The sequence below is a fragment of the Alligator mississippiensis genome, chromosome 1 (assembly GCF_030867095.1).
Source record: "Alligator mississippiensis isolate rAllMis1 chromosome 1, rAllMis1, whole genome shotgun sequence".
NCBI classification, from domain to species: Eukaryota; Metazoa; Chordata; order Crocodylia; family Alligatoridae; genus Alligator; species Alligator mississippiensis.
Genome location: NC_081824.1, coordinates 476,535,157 through 476,553,684, shown reverse-complemented (window position 1 = coordinate 476,553,684; position 18,528 = coordinate 476,535,157). Strand labels below are relative to the sequence as shown.

General features: G+C 48.9%; 1 long non-coding RNA gene, 1 other non-coding gene and 1 pseudogene across 2 annotated transcripts; 1 reads left to right on the top strand and 2 right to left on the bottom strand.

Annotated features, from left to right (window-relative positions):
* Positions 1-636: 636 nt before the first annotated feature.
* Positions 637-8,391, bottom strand: LOC132248776 (uncharacterized). Its single transcript, XR_009460156.1, has 3 exons — positions 3,604-8,391; positions 2,860-3,013; positions 637-1,183 (listed from the first exon to the last, which is right to left on the bottom strand). It is a non-coding gene; the product is annotated as an uncharacterized LOC132248776 (long non-coding RNA).
* TRNAA-UGC (transfer RNA alanine (anticodon UGC)) lies at positions 6,591-6,662 on the top strand. Its single transcript has one exon. It is a non-coding gene; the product is annotated as a tRNA-Ala (tRNA).
* Positions 8,392-17,432: 9,041 nt separating the features above from the next.
* LOC132247823 (U2 spliceosomal RNA) lies at positions 17,433-17,633 on the bottom strand (annotated as a pseudogene).
* Between the last annotated feature and the right edge of the window lie 895 nt (positions 17,634-18,528).

Sequence of the window (18,528 nt, the reverse complement as noted above, 5' to 3'; positions counted from 1 at the left end):
CCCCGGGCTCCATCCTGCTCCGACTGGGGCCACACACAGCCCTGGCTGGGCAGCAGCCCCAGCCCTGCCCAGCTCCCTCCCTCTGTCACTATGGGGGCCTCAATTTCTGCCCTGGTGCAAGGCTTAGCGGGGAGCTGCAGGAGGTGCTCTCCAGGCTTGTGTTTGACACTCGAGGCTTCTCCCCCACAATCCTTTTTAGCATTTGTTCTTCCAAGAGACACTTGGCCAACTTCTCAGATCAGATTTGGGGATCAGGCAAGGCCCCCGTAGGGCCTTGCCTCCTCACATGGAGAGTAGTAAAACACTAGAGTAGGTTAACCAGAGAGGCTGTGGGATCTACATCCTTGGAGGTTAAGGCCTCGGTAGAGAAAGCTTTGGCTGGGGTGATATAGCTGTGGGTGGACCTGTTGTAAGCAGGGGGTTGGACTAGCCAGGTGACCTCTTGAGGTCCCTTTCAGCCATCATTGTGTATGATGGGACAAGCCACGTGTCTTACAGGGAAGCTCTTTCCATCCCCATGCCTCAGCCCAGTCTGTCTGTCCACTGCAATCTCAGGGGTGTCCCTCCTGCCAGTACTGTGAAGCCCCACTCCTACCCCTTCAGAATAAAACCCACCACGAGCCACTTTTCCTCTATTATATTTTAATATAATCCTCTTGGGTGGAAGCAAAACAAGGCTCAAGCCATTCTCCAGACTGGGGGCAGGGAACCCAGCAATGGGACAAGGACAGCCCTCACTCCTGCCTAAAACAGACCATTCCAGTACAACCCCCTCCCTCCCATTCATATAAATTAAGTCTCTCTCTCCTGGGAAAGCAGCAGGTGTAGAAGAACAGCTCTAAAAATATAACATGTCTTGCATTAGCCCCCAAAACACATCTTCAAAGTTCATCCTGCAACCATGCCTGTGGCCCTCCCCCTCTACACAGAGTCCTTTGGGTGTGGGTGCACATGAAGCTGTGCAGGCAGGTCTCTGAGAGGGGATGGGCAGGTCCTCGAGGAGCCTCCCCACAGCAAGGTCACTCCCGGGGCCAGTTAATGCTGACCTGGCCCGAGGCCTCCAGCACCTCCCGCTTGCAGTCGAAGTCGCCGTTGATGTGGCTGATGGACTGCTCCTCCACCACCCAGAGCTGGCAGCTGGTCTGCGTGATCAGTCGTGCATCATGGCTCACGTTGATCACCGCTGTGAAGAGGAGACAGGAGGCAAAGCATGAGCGGAGTGGGAGGCAAAGCAGAGGCCATTTCCATACTTAAGGAGACTGGAAAGACCCCACATTTTCCCCATCAGCCACTGCCAGGACAGGGCTGGGCAGTGAAGGGCACGACTGGGACCCAACGGAGACCCTGGCAGGAGGGCACTGCTTGTAGTATACAAACCCTCCCGTGGGACCCACGGGCCCACCCCCAGCCAAGTAACCCTTCCGCTTCCCTGCAGCCCCAGACAGGAACCCCATCCATGCCAGCCTGGATCTGACCCACGCACCTATTACTACCTTCCTCTGCCTGACAGATGGGACCCATGAGGCCACCCCAGCCCAGTATCGCCATCCACCCTTCAATCCAATCCATGGGCCCAGTATTCCCCCAACCCCGGCCTCCTCTGACCAGGGCAGTGGACACCTCCCACCGCGCTGCTTCCACTCACTTCCATGTACGTGCTGACAGCATCACCCAAGGGATCAACTGACTCAACGCACAGATGATTTGTGGGTTCATTCTGGGGAAGTGACAGATCCCCAAAAGAAGCCAGGAGTCCTGAGCCACAGAGCCTTCCTCCCACCCCTTCCACCTACCCCCTTCCCTCAGCTAGAAACAGGACCCAGGAGTCCCCCCAAACCATGCCCCTCACTATGGCATGCTGGACAGCACTCCTTTCGAAGAGCCAGAGCAGGGCACAACCTGCAAGTCCTGGTCCTCACGCCTGCTCTGCTCTAACGCGCTTCCTTCCCAGAGCAGCGAACCCGACACAGCCCCGTTCCCATCCCCTGGGTCCATCAGCCTCCCTGCAGGTCAGCTCAGCAAACATCACACGGGCTGTCTGCCCCCCGGGTAGGAAAGAAAAGGGCCCTGAGATAAGTGGGGTGAAAGGAGCGTCCAATCCCTCCTCCTTCCCCAAAATGCCAGGATCCAACTTCCCACCCACCTCCCTCCACTAACAGCAGCTCAACGTCCTGTGCTCCCACCCAGGGCAAGGGCAATGCGCTCCCACCCAGGGCAAGTCTCCGCTCCCCGCCCCAGCTCTCCCCTGCATGGCCAGACCCACGGCGCTCCCAGGGCCACAGCTCCAGCCTCTCCCTGACTTCTTCCTCAGTGGCCAGCCCTCACTCCTGGATTCCCAGCCTGTTTCCCCTTTGCCTCAGCCCTCACATCCTGATCAGCCCCCTGCACCCTCAGGCCCTAGCTCCTCCATACTCACCCTCTCCCCCCTGCCTGGAAGCCCCAGCCCCACACCTGACAGCCTGCAGATCTGCATGGTGAGGGCATGGCTCTCAAGGCTGAAGCGCCCCAGGCACTTGTGAGCATCCTGGTAGGGCAGGTGGATTTGTTTCGGCCATGTTTTCCTCAAAATCTGACTTGGTGATCTGGTGCAGAATGACACTAATTCTACAAGGCCGTGAAGTAATGAATCTTGCAGCATTTCATTTTGAGCAAGATAACGGAGAATACCAAACAGCGGTGGTTCCCCTACTGTAACGCACTTCTTTGATAGTAAAATGTCTCTCTCTAAAGTACTCTATTGCACACATATGATAGTGGATTTACATGATTCTGCTTATACACGTTTAACTTATTACACATTTATAGCTGGACAGTGTCAAGAAAATCCTGAGCCTTATAGTAGAATAGGGTAAGTCCTACCTGGATCTTGTCTGTCATCAGGTATGAAAGGACAGCTTCTTCCTCCTCTTCACTCTCCCCAAATCTTAACCTCCATCGTCTTCATCTTCATCTTCTTTGTATTCTCCTGGTGGACCAGCTTCATCTTCATCTGCTTCATCCTCCTCATCCCCTTCTGAAAGGCAGGTAAATTAATTCCTTACAGCTTTGCTTAAACCTCAAAGGCTTGTTTGTAAACTCATCTTAAATGAGCTTCTGAAATCTGACTCAATTCAGCTACAAAACCTTCTCCAGAAATCTTTAGAAAAAGGCAGGACTAGAAGTAACATCCCTCTTTTTCCTCTTTCTATAGGAAGAGAAAACACAGAACTGAATGTGCCACAGCATCAAATATGAGTTGATGGGTACAAAAAAAAAAAAAGAAGCAGCTTTTAGTACCAGCAGTAACTGCTGTTATATAGTTATATCTCAGTGTAAAGATGTGTACTCATGTTTTCCTAAGTGCAGCTCTCCTTTAACCATGCACAGCATCCACGACTACATTCCTTGCAAGTGCATTGCCCCCCACCCCGCATTACCCAATAGGAGCAGTATGTGATACTGCCCTTCACCTGACACACGTAGCTGATTTGTGCTCCAGCACTTCCACAGTCACTTTAGTCTCAATTTTGTATTTAGATACTGACTGAATGGCATAACTAATGACTGCATGTTTAGAGACGTCACCCTCATCATGTTCATCTTCTGAGTTCGGGGCCTCATTACCTTCCTGATCAAATCAATCTAGGTAGGTGATCTCCTGAAGCAGCTCAAAAATCCTTTCCCTGCAATCCTTCAGGTTTGTGATGTCACAGGTGAAGAAGTCCAGGTCTTCAAGTTTTTAAGATTTTGCTGAAAATGAATTAAAATTGCTCACCGAGATGAAATAACTACTTGGTATGTCCAAGTACTGCAGTGCTGCCTCCTAAATGTCACTGATTTTGCTGGCTACCTCCCACCACCTCTTCTCCGTTGCTGTTTCCCTTTGTACAGAGCTCATGTAAGAAGTCTTCCTGGTGACAGTCAACATCCCTTCCCCATAAGATCAGACACTCTCTCTACACTCCCTTTGAAACAGGTTTGACCCACTTTCCATCTCATTAAAACGTGTGTCTTTGCTTCTGGATGCCCCAAAAGTACATCTGTGTTCAGAAATATGATCCTATAATCACCCAGGGAGATGCAAAGCTCTCCCATTCTCTGAGGTCGGCACAGCCAACTGTCCCAGCGCCGATCCTGCCATGCCTGGTGCACAGACAGCTTTCCATGGCCTGAATGGGGCAGCTGTGGATGTGACTATAGAGGTAATCCTGCTTAGAGTAGATCTGGGATCTGTAGTCCATTATAGTCACTAGTCAGCCTGTGTGAGAGCATGAAGCATGCCAAGTTTCAAGATCGGTGCAGGGTTTTGGGGGAACTGCACCTCAAGCTGCTGACAGGCAAAACTCGTGCCATGGGTGACAGTGTGTGTGTTGAGGCGCAGCAGGGGTGACAGCTGCAGCGATGGTGGCCCCTGCTGCGGCCACGAGGCCTGCCAGCTGGCAAGGAGATCGATGCAGGGCTTCTGGGCTCAGGGGCCTGCACCTCTGGCTGCTGACAGGCAAAACTCGTGACATGGGTGCTCGTGCAACTGTGGCTGTTTTGAGGCATGGGACCTGGGATCACTGCAGGCCTGGCTGTTACCAGTTACCAATTAATCATGATTCCCTCAGGGACCAGCTCAATACACAGCACCAAGAACAATCCACCGCCCCAAGACAGATGCCGTCAGTGCACTTAACAGAAGATGAAGCCTCTTCAGACAATCTACAGGAAAACCTGTCTCAGTTCTGCGCATCTCCATTTGATTTTGTAAGCATGAGTGCCTTGAGGCTGGCCACAACCAAAATGGCTCAGGATTAAAAAGTTAAGAGAAAATGTCAAGATGCCGTTTCATAGACACCTCGTTGTAAAAGGAAGAGGATTGGAAAAAAGAAAATAAAACCCCATAAAGGTTCGCCGTCACTGGCTTCCATGGGACTTTTGGTTTCAAGTCATGCTAGAGGCAGGGGATGGCATTTTCTGCACCACTGGAGCACCACTCCCAGCACCCAGTTCACAGAGGGAAAGAGCTACCTGGCTGTAGCTGCATGGAGGGCAGGGAGAAGAGCCCTCCTCTGCTCTCGGGCCGCGGGAGGTACAGGGGACGGACAGACCAGCCACGAGCAATCTTGTCTCTGATGACTGAGCAGGACCCAGCAGCAATCCCCTTCTTGCCTCTAGCCATTAGGAAGGCCGGTTATGTGGTTGCGAGGGAAGGAGGGGAGGGGGCCATTGCCCCATCATGTGCTCTCTGGGCAGAGCTGAAATAACTCAGGACCGGTGGGGGTGGGGAGGAGAAAGAAAAGAATAATACTAATAATACCAGTAATCATCACAATAATAATCATAATAATAAAAGATCAAATCCAGAATAAACAGCCCCGAACTCCAGCTAATAAAGAGGCAAATTTTGACAAATGAGGGTTTTTATTCTTTCTGACCACCGGCTGGAGGAAATCAAAGTCAGCTACCCAGATTATGCTTTTTTTAAAATTTAAAGATGGATTTGGTGCTGCTACGACTTGTTTACAACCAAAGTTAAAAATAAATGAAGACCCATCATGCCAGCCATGCCAACACGGGAATGAGGCTGAAGTTGGCTGCTTATTCCCAGTTCCTTATTCCTTAGTCTCGGTTCCCTTTTCAAAGCTAATCTAGACCCAATAAAAGCTTCTTATTAATGAATTACACATCCTGAAGTAAGTTTGTTCATGCCAGGCATCCATCTGACAGCCCCCCAGGCACTGTACTAAGTATCTGGGCTTGAATAAGGAATTGGCTTTGGGGCTGTGTTGCCTGCCAGCTCTGTGGTCCCGAGGGAGCCCTGGCACCCAGCTTGCTGGATTTACAAAGGACTTTTTCTATTTCCACCCCCTCCACCCACACACACACCTCATCAAAGTGACAGGCAAATCTGGTAACAGCTGGGATTATGGCTGGAAATCCATTTTGGGCCACCGCATACCATCTGGGCCAGGCAAGACACTGGTCATCAATTCAGTCTGTAATCCCAGCAGTCTGTAATCTCAAATGCGGGGTCCTTAGTCAAGTGTGTATACTTAGTACCATGGGAATGGGGGTCTGTTAGTTGGCAGCCTGGCATGAAGAAACCACGCTCTGGTCTGGGCCAGACTGGTCAGTGGTGTCCGGGAGAGTCCCCCGGTGCCATAGAGGCATGGTGTGGGGTGGCCCAAGGATTTCCATCCCTAACCCCAGCCCACAAGGAATTCCTTCCTTGAGCCTGTATACTTAGTACAGTGGGGATGGGGGAACTGGCCCAAACAGTATTTCCAGCCATAACCCCAGCCCAAAACCAGGTCCTTATTCGGGTCCATGTACTGAGTACAGTGGGCATGGGGGGCTGGCAGTTGGCAGCTTGGCACGCAAAAACTGCACTTTGGGCCAGGTGAGACTCTGGTTGGGGGGTGTGGGATAGTATCCAGTGCCAGAGGCATGGTGTGGGGTGGCCCGAAGAGGATTTCCTGTCGTCAACCCAGCCCAAAACCCAGTTCCTTATTCAAGCCCATATACTTAGGACAGTATTTGTGGGGGCTGCCAGTTCATGGCCTGGCACAGCCAAACCGTGTCTTCAGTCGGGCAGGACAGCCAGGGGATGGCTTAGACTGCTGAAGGGGGATGTAGCTCAGTGGTAGAGCGCATGCTTTGCATGTATGAGGTCCTGGGTTCAATCCCCAGCATCTCCACTTTTCATAGGGAAGCAAGGCAGGCCCTACAGAGACAAGTTAGAAGGTCTCAACCTATTCAGCCTCTACAAGAGAAGGCTGAGGGGGGATCTGCTGGCAGTTTACAAACTCCCCAGGGGGGACCAGAGAATTGGGGGAGGCTCTGTACCCCCCAAGGTTACTAGGAATAACACCTTCAAACTGTTGGACAGCAGGAAACATTACTTTACTCTTAGGGCTGCCAGGCTCTGCAATGGGCTCCCAAGGGAGGTGGTGCTCTCCTACCTTGGGCGTCTTCAAGAGGAGGCTGGGCAGGTATTTGGCTGGGGTGACATGATCCTGGCACCCATTCGTGCCCATATATTTAGTACAGGGGCAGGGGGTGTCAGCTGGCAGCAAGCACGGCCAAACCGCACTTTGGGCCGGGCAACGCTGTGGTCAAGGTGCTCTGACAGTCCCCTGTGGCGCCAACAGGCAGTTTGGGGTGGCCCGAGATGTATTTTGCCCCACAATCCCATCCTAATCTGACCTTTATTTAGGGCTCTGTCCTTGATGAAGAATATTATTTTGCATATTAATTAGCAAATATGCAATGATAAAAATTTAAAAATAAATTTCTCTATTCAAAATTGTGTAATTCATTAACAACAAGCTTTGATTTGGTCTAGATTTGCTTTGAAAAAGGAACTGGGAATAAGCAACCACCTTCAGCCTGGTGGGCGGGATGGAGGAGCCGGGGCCCCGCAGACAGCTTTGGGCGTCTCCCCAGCACCCAAAAAAGCAGCCTGAGATTTATTTATTTATTTTTAAAAAGGATTTTTACCTCCCCAGAAACTCACCCCAACACAACCAAGAAACGCACGGAGGGCGAATTGCAGCGGGTGACCCGGACTCAGAGTTAACTGAAGAAAAGGGGAGGAGAAAAGAAAAGTCATTCACCTCCATCGAGTGCAGTAAACACACCGGCTCTCAAAAACAGGAGTACTACATAGCCAGTCACAGTAATTACAATACTATATCAAGAATAATTATGACATAGCAGTACCGCAATAATAGCGATTAGCTGATGCCCAGCCCAGGGTTTCTAGCGCCCACGCAACTGGTTTAAAGGAAGCTGGATGTGCAGAGCGCGTTGTGCACGCCCAACGGATTTTAAAAATCATTTCATTCATGTCATGATAATAATTTTAAAAATCATCTTATTAACGTCATGATGATCGTGCACCACTAGAATGAGAAATAATTAGAATAGTAAGCAACATGAACGTTAATTAGCACTATGTAAACGTACGGTAATTAGTGAATAGCCACGTGTAAAAGGTAGCACTAAGCATCCAGGAGGCGCTGAGAAGGCGGGTCCCGGCTGTTCTGGGGCCGGGGTGGGGAGGGAAGGAGCAGGCGGCCCCGGGGCTCCCGCATGCCGGCTCGGGGCACGTGCAGCGCCGTGTGGGCGGGCGGGCGGCTCCGCGCTGCCTCCCCGGGCGCATCTCGAGCCCCTGCCCGAGCCCGGAGCGGAGCTGCGCCTCCCCCGCCGCTGCCCCCGGCCGCAGCGCCGCGCTCCTCCGCGCCCGCACAGCGGGTCCCGCGCACCCCGCCTAGGCCACGCCCCCTGGGGCGGAGCTCCGCGCTCCTGCACGGCCGCTCCTGTACCGCGTGTCCCGCGCACGGCGCAGGCGCGCCTTTGCCCAGGCCACGCCCCCCGTGCCGGCAGGGCGGGGGCGGGACCAGGGAGGAGGCGGGCGCTTAATCTTTCCATGCCGGCGTTCATTGGCTGGGAGGCGCTGCGCGGCCGGCAGCCGAGTGGGTGCGGTGGACGCCCGTCTGGGCTGAGAGCTTTTAAATACGACTGTAGCCGCCATAACGCGCCACGCGGTCGGGGAAGCTGGCGCGGGCGGGTGTTGGGGCTGCGGCCCGGCGGCTCCGGGGCACTTGGCTCGGGGTGGGCTCAGGCCTCCAGGAGCAGAGTGACCAAGTGACTCGAGGGTCCCCCAGCCCTGCCCACAGCCGTTATGCTGAGTTTGTTATAGTCAAGAGTTGCTCTCCACTTCCATGATTTGAAAGAGATCTCCTTGACTCCTAACCGCTCGCTCCAAAACGCGCGTGCCAGTGTACCCCCGCGCACAGGCACTGTTTTGCTTGTGCGCTGCTCAGGGGAAAGCTGCTTTTCAGGGAAGGAGCCATGGCTTCAGCGTACGGCCTCTAACACGAGGCATTGCTATCAATGAGGGACTTGAAGCCATACCACGAGGCAAATCAGAGATAGTACCTTACGCTCTGAGAGGGTTGATTTTTATTTATTTATTCACTATTTTTAAGCATTTCTTTTCAAAACGTGGGTTGGACGTTGTATCTAAACCAGACAGGGGCCAGAACGTCCTGTTTCCCCGCGCCGAGCTGCAGAGGAATAAAGAGCAGCCAGGAGAAAAGTGACTCTGTGGGGGATGGGCGATGGAGAGCGGCGTTCTCGGTAGTGCGAGGGGCTAGTACGACCAGAGGACCCAGATGATAAAAGTAAAAAAAAAAAAGGTTTAGTGATTACTCAAACTATGTGTACTCGGGTATTATAAAAACAGCAAGATACTCATACAAAGAGTTCTTCGTTTTAAACAAGGTTCATTTATTCAATGCACATAAAAAGTTGTACAAAAAAACACCACTTGATGTCAAATGGCAAAACATGCCCAAACTTATTAGTGCAAACAGTGCTGCTGCTTACTATCAACCAACATTTTAATTCTAGGCGACATTTTCGAGAGCGCCACATGCAAGTCAATTTAACTTCTTTGTCCTCCCAGATAGTACTTCTTCACCTGGGACTGAAATGTTCAACGAGTTTGGACTGAAATGTTCAACGAGTTTAGAATTGTGAACACATCTGCGAGGGATGGCAAACAACCCGCAAAGTTCGGACCTATGAAACACTGAAGCAGAATTAATCCATTTTCATGCAGAAACATTTCAATTAATCTCAAAGTTCAAATACTCTTGTCAGAACTTTTTGTCTGGATAACCAGCGTACTTCTGTGTGAAGCAGAAGTACAGCGTGTTCAGACCCAACCTCTTCCTTCGCACAGCGCTTTGAACACGCAGTGTTTCAATGCCCTTGCTCTGATCAAGTTGGCGGCCTGGGTCTATCAAATAAGAGGGAGGAGTTTTTGATGCCAAAGCATGTTGATGAAGAATACAATGACTAGAGATCACATTTGGATTCACCTTTTTGACGAGAGCAGTAAAACTCTGAATATTTCCCCAGCATAGCAGGAGCACCATCAGTACAAATAGCTCCTACAAGGTCCCAGGAAAGGCTAGAAAAAAAGAAAAAAATCATTCATCGTAGCCATAATGTCTGCTGCCTTGGTTGTTTCTTTCAGGAGTTCACAAAAGAGAAATTCTTCTTTGACTTGATTCTCATGCACATATCGAGCAAAAATGAGAAGCTGTGCGCAATTTGAGGCAGTTGATTCATCCAACTGCAAGCCAGTTTTACCAGACTTTTCTTGACTTGCTCCACTACTTGTTTGCGTATGTCCTCTGACATGTCCTTGATTCGGTCGTGAATGGTGTTGTATGGGGGATGTGTGCTATTTTTAGTTGTGCATCTTTACCACACATCAGCTCGGCCATTTCCATGGCACGGTTTCACCAGGGTCTCTGTGATGGTATGCAGCTTTTTTTTCTGTGGCCATCTTTAATGCCACGTGATAACTTGCCTCTAGTGCTGGCTTCTGGGGAGTAAATCCATGATTGGAGAGTGTGCTCGTTTCAAGTTGTGATCGCTTGAGTTTGAATAAAGCTTCTGGGTCTGTAGTATTTTCAGGGTGAACAGTCTGAAGGTGCTCTTTAAGTTTAGATGGCTTCATATATCCATTGCAAAGTACCTTTTGAGCGAAGGAAGCATTGTGGCTTTTGTAAATCATGTGTATCAAGCATGAACGTAAAGCCAAACTGCACAGGCGAATCCTAGTAATAACACTTCTTTGACATGATAAATCAATGGACGAAGCAAGAATTCAGTCCCTGAAAAATAGTGCAAAGTAAAACCCTTAAAACATACATCATAGGTTGGTAACAATGTAAAATTGAACATAGGTACTTACCAAAATGAAAGGAAAAAGCAGATGTATACTGTTACTTGCGTGGAACCGCCACGTGCATAAAAAAAATGACGTAAAAAACTCAAACGTAAACACAACAACTTCCAACACACAACTATGTTCAAAGACTTGACTACACGACTGAGTGACAGGTGTTTGGAGCAACGTTTCTGGTGCAAGGTTGAGGCATGGAGCAGGAGTAGGATATCTGGTTTCCATGCGCGTGTGCATTTTAACGACACTAAAGCCCCAGCAATTTCACATTTTTTAGGCCCTTCGACCTGTGTTAGACGGTGTATGAAATATATCTCACGTACCCCCGATAAGGCTTCATGTACCCCCTGGGGGTACATGTAGCCTGGTTCAGAACCGCTGGTCTAGAACTTGATTCTCTATCGGGGGCCGCAGCAAACCCAATTCACAAGAGAAAACTAGAGGTTTCAAATGGGAATCTGTAGTACTAAAAACAGCTCTGCCCTGTCTGTGGCGATTGATCTTTCTGAGCTCTTCGCAACAGAAAAATTATTCTTACTTACATCAAAAAATGAGCGAAAATTAAGCACAGGCATCCTCCGTGGGGGGCCTTGAGTCTAATGGCCAGTGCTTGGGCATCTGGTGTGTGAGGTACTTCAGATTGAGACAGGAGATGAGGAGTTTCACAGATCTTCCAAGCAAACTTTTTAGAAATTCCTGCAAGTTAGCTTGTGGTATCATACCCCGCGATGGCATGAAAACCCAGCAGTCCGTCCCTTAGTTCATCACAGCACTCCACCTTGTGCACAGCAATGTGTTGTTGAGTTCTTGATGGGCTTGCTCTCATCCACAGCTCACTGCTGAGACAAGGCCAGAATGCAATCAATAGCAATAGGACTTCGGTGTCACGGCTTGTCGTCGTGGAAAACACACACAGCAAACTTTTGGGTCAGGTCAGCAGAAGCTTTATTTGGATAGAGCTACCACATTGTGACAATGACTGTGTTACATCTTTCTGACTTTGCTTCAGAAAGAAGCAAGATCACGTGGGTGCCTGCCGCCTCTTGTGCGGAGTGGAGGTGGGCCGTGTTTCTTGCAGTTGAGGCAGCATAACCAGCATTACCACCACTGACTGTTAGTTCTTTGTCACCATGTAATGTTTGCTGTAAGAGTTCCCTTTTGAGGAACCTAACAAGTGTTTGCATGCCTTGTTTTCCTTGGATTCAATCACTGTTCTCCATTGCACAGGCAACATGATGTCCCTGCTGCTAATTCCAATTCTTATTTCCTTCCTTTCCCAATTCAACACTTTCTAGTAACATCCTTGATCAACGGGTCTTTGTAGCTGTCGAACACAACTTCTACCCTGCTGCAAGGTTCCTTGAACTTGGACACGATATTCACCGCAAAAGCATCCGCATGGTCTCCAAAAGTCATTGCATCCTTGGGTTTTCCCATGGCCTGAGCCACAGCCACACCACCAATCACTACACATGTTGGAGTCAGGGCTTCTTTCAAACTTGGCTATGAAATATTTCTTCCAAAATGGAGAGTAGTTAAGCTTTGTTTGCTGGTCTCAAGTTTCCGTTCGTTGTAACCAGCGATAGCAGTACAGTAGAGAGTTCTTGCCTCAGGAGGTTATCGACATCCATAGATACAAGCAGGCGTCTGAAAAGTTCTCGATCAGCTCTGATGACTGCGGTCTGTTGTTTTGTGTTTTTCTGTTGCTAACTGTACTGGAAGCAAGAGTTTTTAACTTTGAGATTGGTGCACGTACGATGACAGCTTTATGCACAAGTCAATCAGCAACAAATGTCTCTAAGATGTTTTGTCCTAACTGCTGTGCATTCAGCACGCCTTGTATAATTGGTTCTTGGGGAATGTCTTGAAAGGATTTGACTTTTTTGTCCTCCTAGATAGTCACTTCTTCACCTGGGACTGAAATGTTCAACGAGTTTGGACTGAAATGTTCAATGAGTTTAGAATTGTGAACACATCTGCGAGGGATGGCGAACAACCCACAAAGTTCGGACCTATGAAACACTGAAGCAGAATTGATCCGTTTTCATGCAGAAACATTTCAATTAAATCTCAAAGTTCAAAAACTCTTGTCAGAACTTTTTGTCTGGATAACCAGCGTACTTCTGTGTGAAGCAGAAGTACAGTGTGTTCAGACCCAACCGCTTCCTTCGCACAGCGCTTTGAACATGCAGTGATTCAATGCCCTTGCTCTGATCAAGTTGACAGCCTGGATGACAACATCCAACACGTCTTTCAAATAAGAGGGAGGAGGATGCAATAACTAGAGATCACATTTGGATTCACCTTTTTGACGAGAGCGGTGAACTCTGAATATTTCCCCAACATAGCAGGAGCACCATCAGTACAAATAGCTCCTACAAGGTCCTAGGGAAGGCTGGAAAAAAGGAAAAAATTCATTCATCGTAGCCATAATGTCTGCTGCCTTGGTTGTTTCTTTCAGCAGTTCACAAAAGAGAAATTCTTCTTTGACATGATTCTCATGCACATATCGAGCAAAAAACGAGAGGTTGTGCGCAATTTGAGACATCAGTTGATTCATCCAACTGCAAGCCAATTTTACCAGACTTTTCTTGACTTGCTCCACTACTTGTTCGTGTATGTCTTCTGACATGTCCTTGATTGGTGAACGGTGTTGTATAATTGACATGAATGAAACCATAATACAAATATTGTGGGAAAAATTGCATGAGAAAAGTGCGCAAACTATTGTTGTGCATCATCCTGAATATGGGTTTTCTATTCAAAAAGAATACCCTGAAAGAGTGTCATTTAAAACCTCTTTGTTCAATGATATAACAATCAACCTAAATAATGTGAGTTTCTATGATGAAGGAACATATAAATGCAAAGCAGTCACGTTCCCATTAGGAAATGCAGAGTCATTAACAACTATAACTGTAATTGTCGAACCCACTGTGAGCTTTACAAAGGAACCAACTCCTCCCTTAATAGATGGTAAAAATTGGACAGTGGCATCTATCTGTTCAGCAGGGACTGGGAAACCCGCTGCAAATATAAGTTGGGAAAGAGATTTTGGTAAAATAGAGAATAGTTTAATTTCCTTTCCAAATAGAACGGTAACAGTTATAAGCTGATATAAGATCATTCCCACTAAATTTGCGAGGGGAAGGCATATAACTTGTATTGTGAAACACCCAGCTTTGGACAGGGAAATAAGGTATTCTCACGTACTAGACATCCAATATGCTCCTGAAGTGTCAATAACTGGCTATAATAGAAATTGGCTTCTTAGGCAAAGAAATGTTCAACTTAAGTGCAATGCTAATTCTAAACCACCGCCTATAAAGTTTACCTGGGCCAGAATAGATGGACGATGGCCTAAAGGCTTACTGGTTGTAAACAATACCCTGCATTTCAATAGCTCACTAACCTACAATCATGGCAGGACTTACATTTGTGGGGTGACAAATTCCCTTGGTCAAGGAAGCGATCAAAAAACTATTCATGTATTAGATCTCTCCACCATCAACACCACACGATCACCCACGGTTTCATAGTATCCTTTAACTAATAGCGTTACGGGTTTAGCATCAGCATTCACCCTAACAATAATACAGGAACGCAAGTGGGATACCATCATCGCTAGTGTAGTGGGTGGAATTATCCTTCTAATACTTGGAAGTATTTTAATTGGCATTGTCTGCTGTGGGAGAAGACGGATGTTTCGCTACCAGTACTTCGTTATGAGCCTTATTGTATTCCACTGACTAATAAACGAGGGGAGTCCCAAACAGATGTTCTCCAATCAGATGATGACTAATAGTTGTTGTTATATGTTTAAGTTATTGTATTGTATAGTTTGTTAAAAAGACCGGTCTGTAAAATTGTTTGTTTATATATATATATGTTGGTTGCTTAAGCTCCGTCAGGTCAGTGAATCCTGAAACAAAAATTCCTTATAACGTGCTCATGTGTCTAAAATCCCAGTTGTGCCGTCGGGAAGGGGGCATGTCACAACCCAATGATTTTGGTGCCTCGACACGATGGAATTTTCCCGCCACATGAGAGTCTCTTGCACAGCAAAAGTTTTCTGCTGCAACAGAAAACTCGGGCGCAAGAGAGTTCCCGCCATTCGCATGCAAATTTGTGTCCCACTATTGGCCAGTTCTAAATTATTCCTACGTGGTGGCTAGCGATTGGCTTGTTAGCCGTGTAAAATGTTGTGCGACTTCCGCCCAAGTCGGAGAACTTTGAGCACGCTGCAGAGTGCCTCTAAAGATATCTGACTTGCGGCTGAGCTGATCGATAGCCTGATCACCTATCGATTCTTCTCCCCGTTGCCGAGCGCAATCCTTCGACGTACCCTTTCCCTGCCGGCTTAATTTGTGGACAGATTCGCTGGCCTGAGCCTTGCCAGCTGGAGCAACTAGTGGAGTTGTTTAAGCGACCGGACCACCTGCGTCGCGGCTACTAGCGGCGTAAGTAAAGTTTTTTGCAACCAATACGCTTTGTCTGCCTCTCCATTCACCAGCCCGCCCAAACGACCGAGCAATTTGTATATCACCTCGAGTCGGTTCCGGCCGTCCGAGACAGTTACCTGAGTAAATAAAGTAGTCAAAGTTGCTATAAGTTGGCCCAAGTTGAGAAACTAGATTTCAAGGGTTGTTGGCTGTAACCATGTTGATCTAAGGCCGCAGGCAGACACGGTTGTTTGGGTGGAAGTCATATATTTTATTAGAGCAACTAAATTGATAGCTTAACATATCACATCCACCCCCAGAACCCTGTCTGTCTAGAGCTGAAGGCCCATTCTGTTACAGGGGTAAAAACCTATCCCATATTGTATGCTTCGTGTGTTCACAGCTGGCATTTGTAAGGCTATTGTCTCGAGTCCATGCCATGCAGCTCTCATGCTAGAGAGTCTACCTGACACGTACACCTCCTCCCAAATTTTTAAAACCCAAAGTTTCATTTTAAAAAGTCAAGGATTTCTGTGATATCTTTTGTTTGACCAGTGCATAGTTGACAGACGTGTTGGACAAGCCTTTGGTCATCAAGGCTAAGGACAAGTTACACATAAACCTGTATAAGTGAATGGAAACCAGTTCGGATCTGTAACACAACAGAAGTTCAGTGTACATAAACTGCTTTCAAAATGGCCAACACCGGTTTAAGATAAACCTGGATGAATGTAATATCAGACTTAATTTATTTACGTGAAATTGGTTTACTGAACTTCTGTCCCAGTTCCCCTCCAAATTCAAACTCAACCCCCCCTGCACTCCCCTACCCCTCAGGGTGAGAGGGCTAGCCTTGTGCAGGCTGTCTGCTCCAGCCAGGCAGGGAAACATGCTGTAGCTTCCCCCGGTTTCTGGCCTGAGCACTGCAGACATACGGCTGCATTTCCAGAATCAAAATGAACGTCTGTTCACGTGCTTATTGGTTCAGCCTAATCTGCGAAGGTTGAATCGATTCAGCCTTGGGGTTTTGGACAGTCTTTTCTTAGCCCAAGTGCCCTTCCTCAGGTCGCATTTTAAACCTGTCCAGTTTGGCACAGTCTGGCTGAACGCGTAGCGACCCTGCCTGGATTTCGCAGAACAGAACTCAGGCTAGGAGGGATCTTCATAGGTGATCTAGTCCAACCCCCTGCCTGAGGCGAATCGTCCTTATCTGAGGCACCCTGTGCAGATCCATAATGCAACCTCTCAGTAAAACTACCCCCAACCCTGACACCACACAGGCCTTAAGGCCCTAACCTGCCACAGGTAACACACGGGGAACGTGGCAGCCAACGTCCTGCTTCTGCAAAATGTTAATATTCACTCGAGAGATCTCAGGTAGATCTCCATGCCCCCAAGGAGGGAGGCAACCCCTTCGCCCCCCCAGCCCATACCAATCTGACCATGGGGTCAAATTTCTTTGTGAGCCCAAATATGGATTCGGTCTGACTGTGAGCGGAGGGGCAAGACCCTTTAACCCAGTCTTGTCCAACACACGGCCCACGGGCCGCCATGCAGCTCATCAAGTGCCTGCTACGTCTCCTTTGGCTCCGCTCCTTTGCCCCTGGCATCCGGGTCACCTCCTGGGACCTGCCAGGCTCAGCGGGAGCGGGGCGCGGCACCTGGGCTGCCCCAGCCATGAGACAGAGACACTGGGACTGGCACCAGGAGACTAAGGTCCTAGTCCTGCCCTGACTCCCCGTCGGCATTTGAGGTTGCACTTGGCATATGATGGCAGCACCTGCATGTGTCAGGCTGTACCTTCCACATTATGAGTATACATGATGGGTGAGGGTCCATATTGATACCACAGAATTATTACATAGTAATCAAATGGTGATCTTGAACTGGTGAGTTGTTTTTAACTTCACCTGTCTCTGCCAAACTAGTTTTTCTATGACTAAAATTAATTTGGGTCTTAGCTACAGGGCCTACGCTACGCTCAAAAAATGGTAAATGAGAGGAAACGAAAAATTGATGCTGAATGTCAAGTTTCCAAAGATAGTTGGACCACTGATTTTTTTGTTATTGAACAAAACGGGAACATCCTGTGTCTGATTTGCCAAGAGAAAGTAGCTGTCTGCAAGGAGTACAACGTGAAGCAGCATTATTCTGCAAAACCTGCCAGACTGTCGGGGGTCCCTGCCCGGCACCAGCCCCCCCCAGATGTCTCTGAAGAAGCGACGAGATCTACTTTTTGACAGCAGCAAGTTCTCCCCGAGGAGAGGTGCACCGCTCCTGGAGGCACTGCAATACCAGGCCGATGCGTGGGGTGGATGGAGCAAGCTCCGAGTCCATCTCCCAGTTCCAAAAATCCATTTAATATAAAGTCCTCACATCGAGGACATATCAGATATTAAACTGATAAGAACAGATTGACTTTTATTAGTAGATGCTAAGGATTGTAAATCCAAAAAAAAGATGACAAAGCCGATAGGGAAATACAGAGCACCCGGGCGAGGGACTAACAATATAAGGATGGGGGTGGGGTGGGGTGGGGAACCATCTGCTGTATGTGCCCCTGCTGCCCGCACCGATTGCACAGCTTGGGCTGGTCGTGATACACCACATATCCCCTACACGGCCCAACTTGCACCGCTGAAGCCAAGTGCTTAACCGCCCCAGGGCTCCCCACCACCTCATGGAGCACCACTTCCGCCCTCCATGCCCCCGTCCAAACCCCCCAGCGATCACATTCTTTTTCTACAAACGTCACACTCTCCACCCTCTGCTCCAACCATCTTCTCACGTCGTCCTTCTGCGCCATGTCTGTAAACATCTTAATATATAGCACTCTCTCCCGTGCCTTCCGCCCCATATCAAACACCAACTCCTCCAGCTCCCCTCTGTCCAAGGCCTCCTCATGTGCCTTGCAAAAGGCAGCATAACATTTCTCAGTCTCAAAAGTCACGTTCCAGACCTTCCTGTTGTCAAAGGCCACCACGCAGTGCAAGTCCCTCGGATTTACTTTGAGGGTCTTCAAATGGACCTTGGCCATAAAGTCTCCACGCCGCAGAGTCTTGTTTCTCTTATATCCCTCAAGGACAAGGCTTACCTTCACCATCCATTTTCTTCCTCTTCAGGATCCGCCACTCCTACCGCCTCCTTCTCTTGCCCCAGGGTCTCCCGACGACTTGGTGCCACCAGCGACGCTCCTCTCTCTTCAGGGGTCTTCTGCCCCCCCGCTCCCACTTGGGCCTTCCCTTTCCGTTGCACACGCGTCCACCCTTCCTCCTCCTCCGCCATTCGCTCACCAACTCTGTTGTCGTCGTCCCTTCCGCCGATCTGGTTTCCCCATCGCCACCGCTGCTCCTGAAC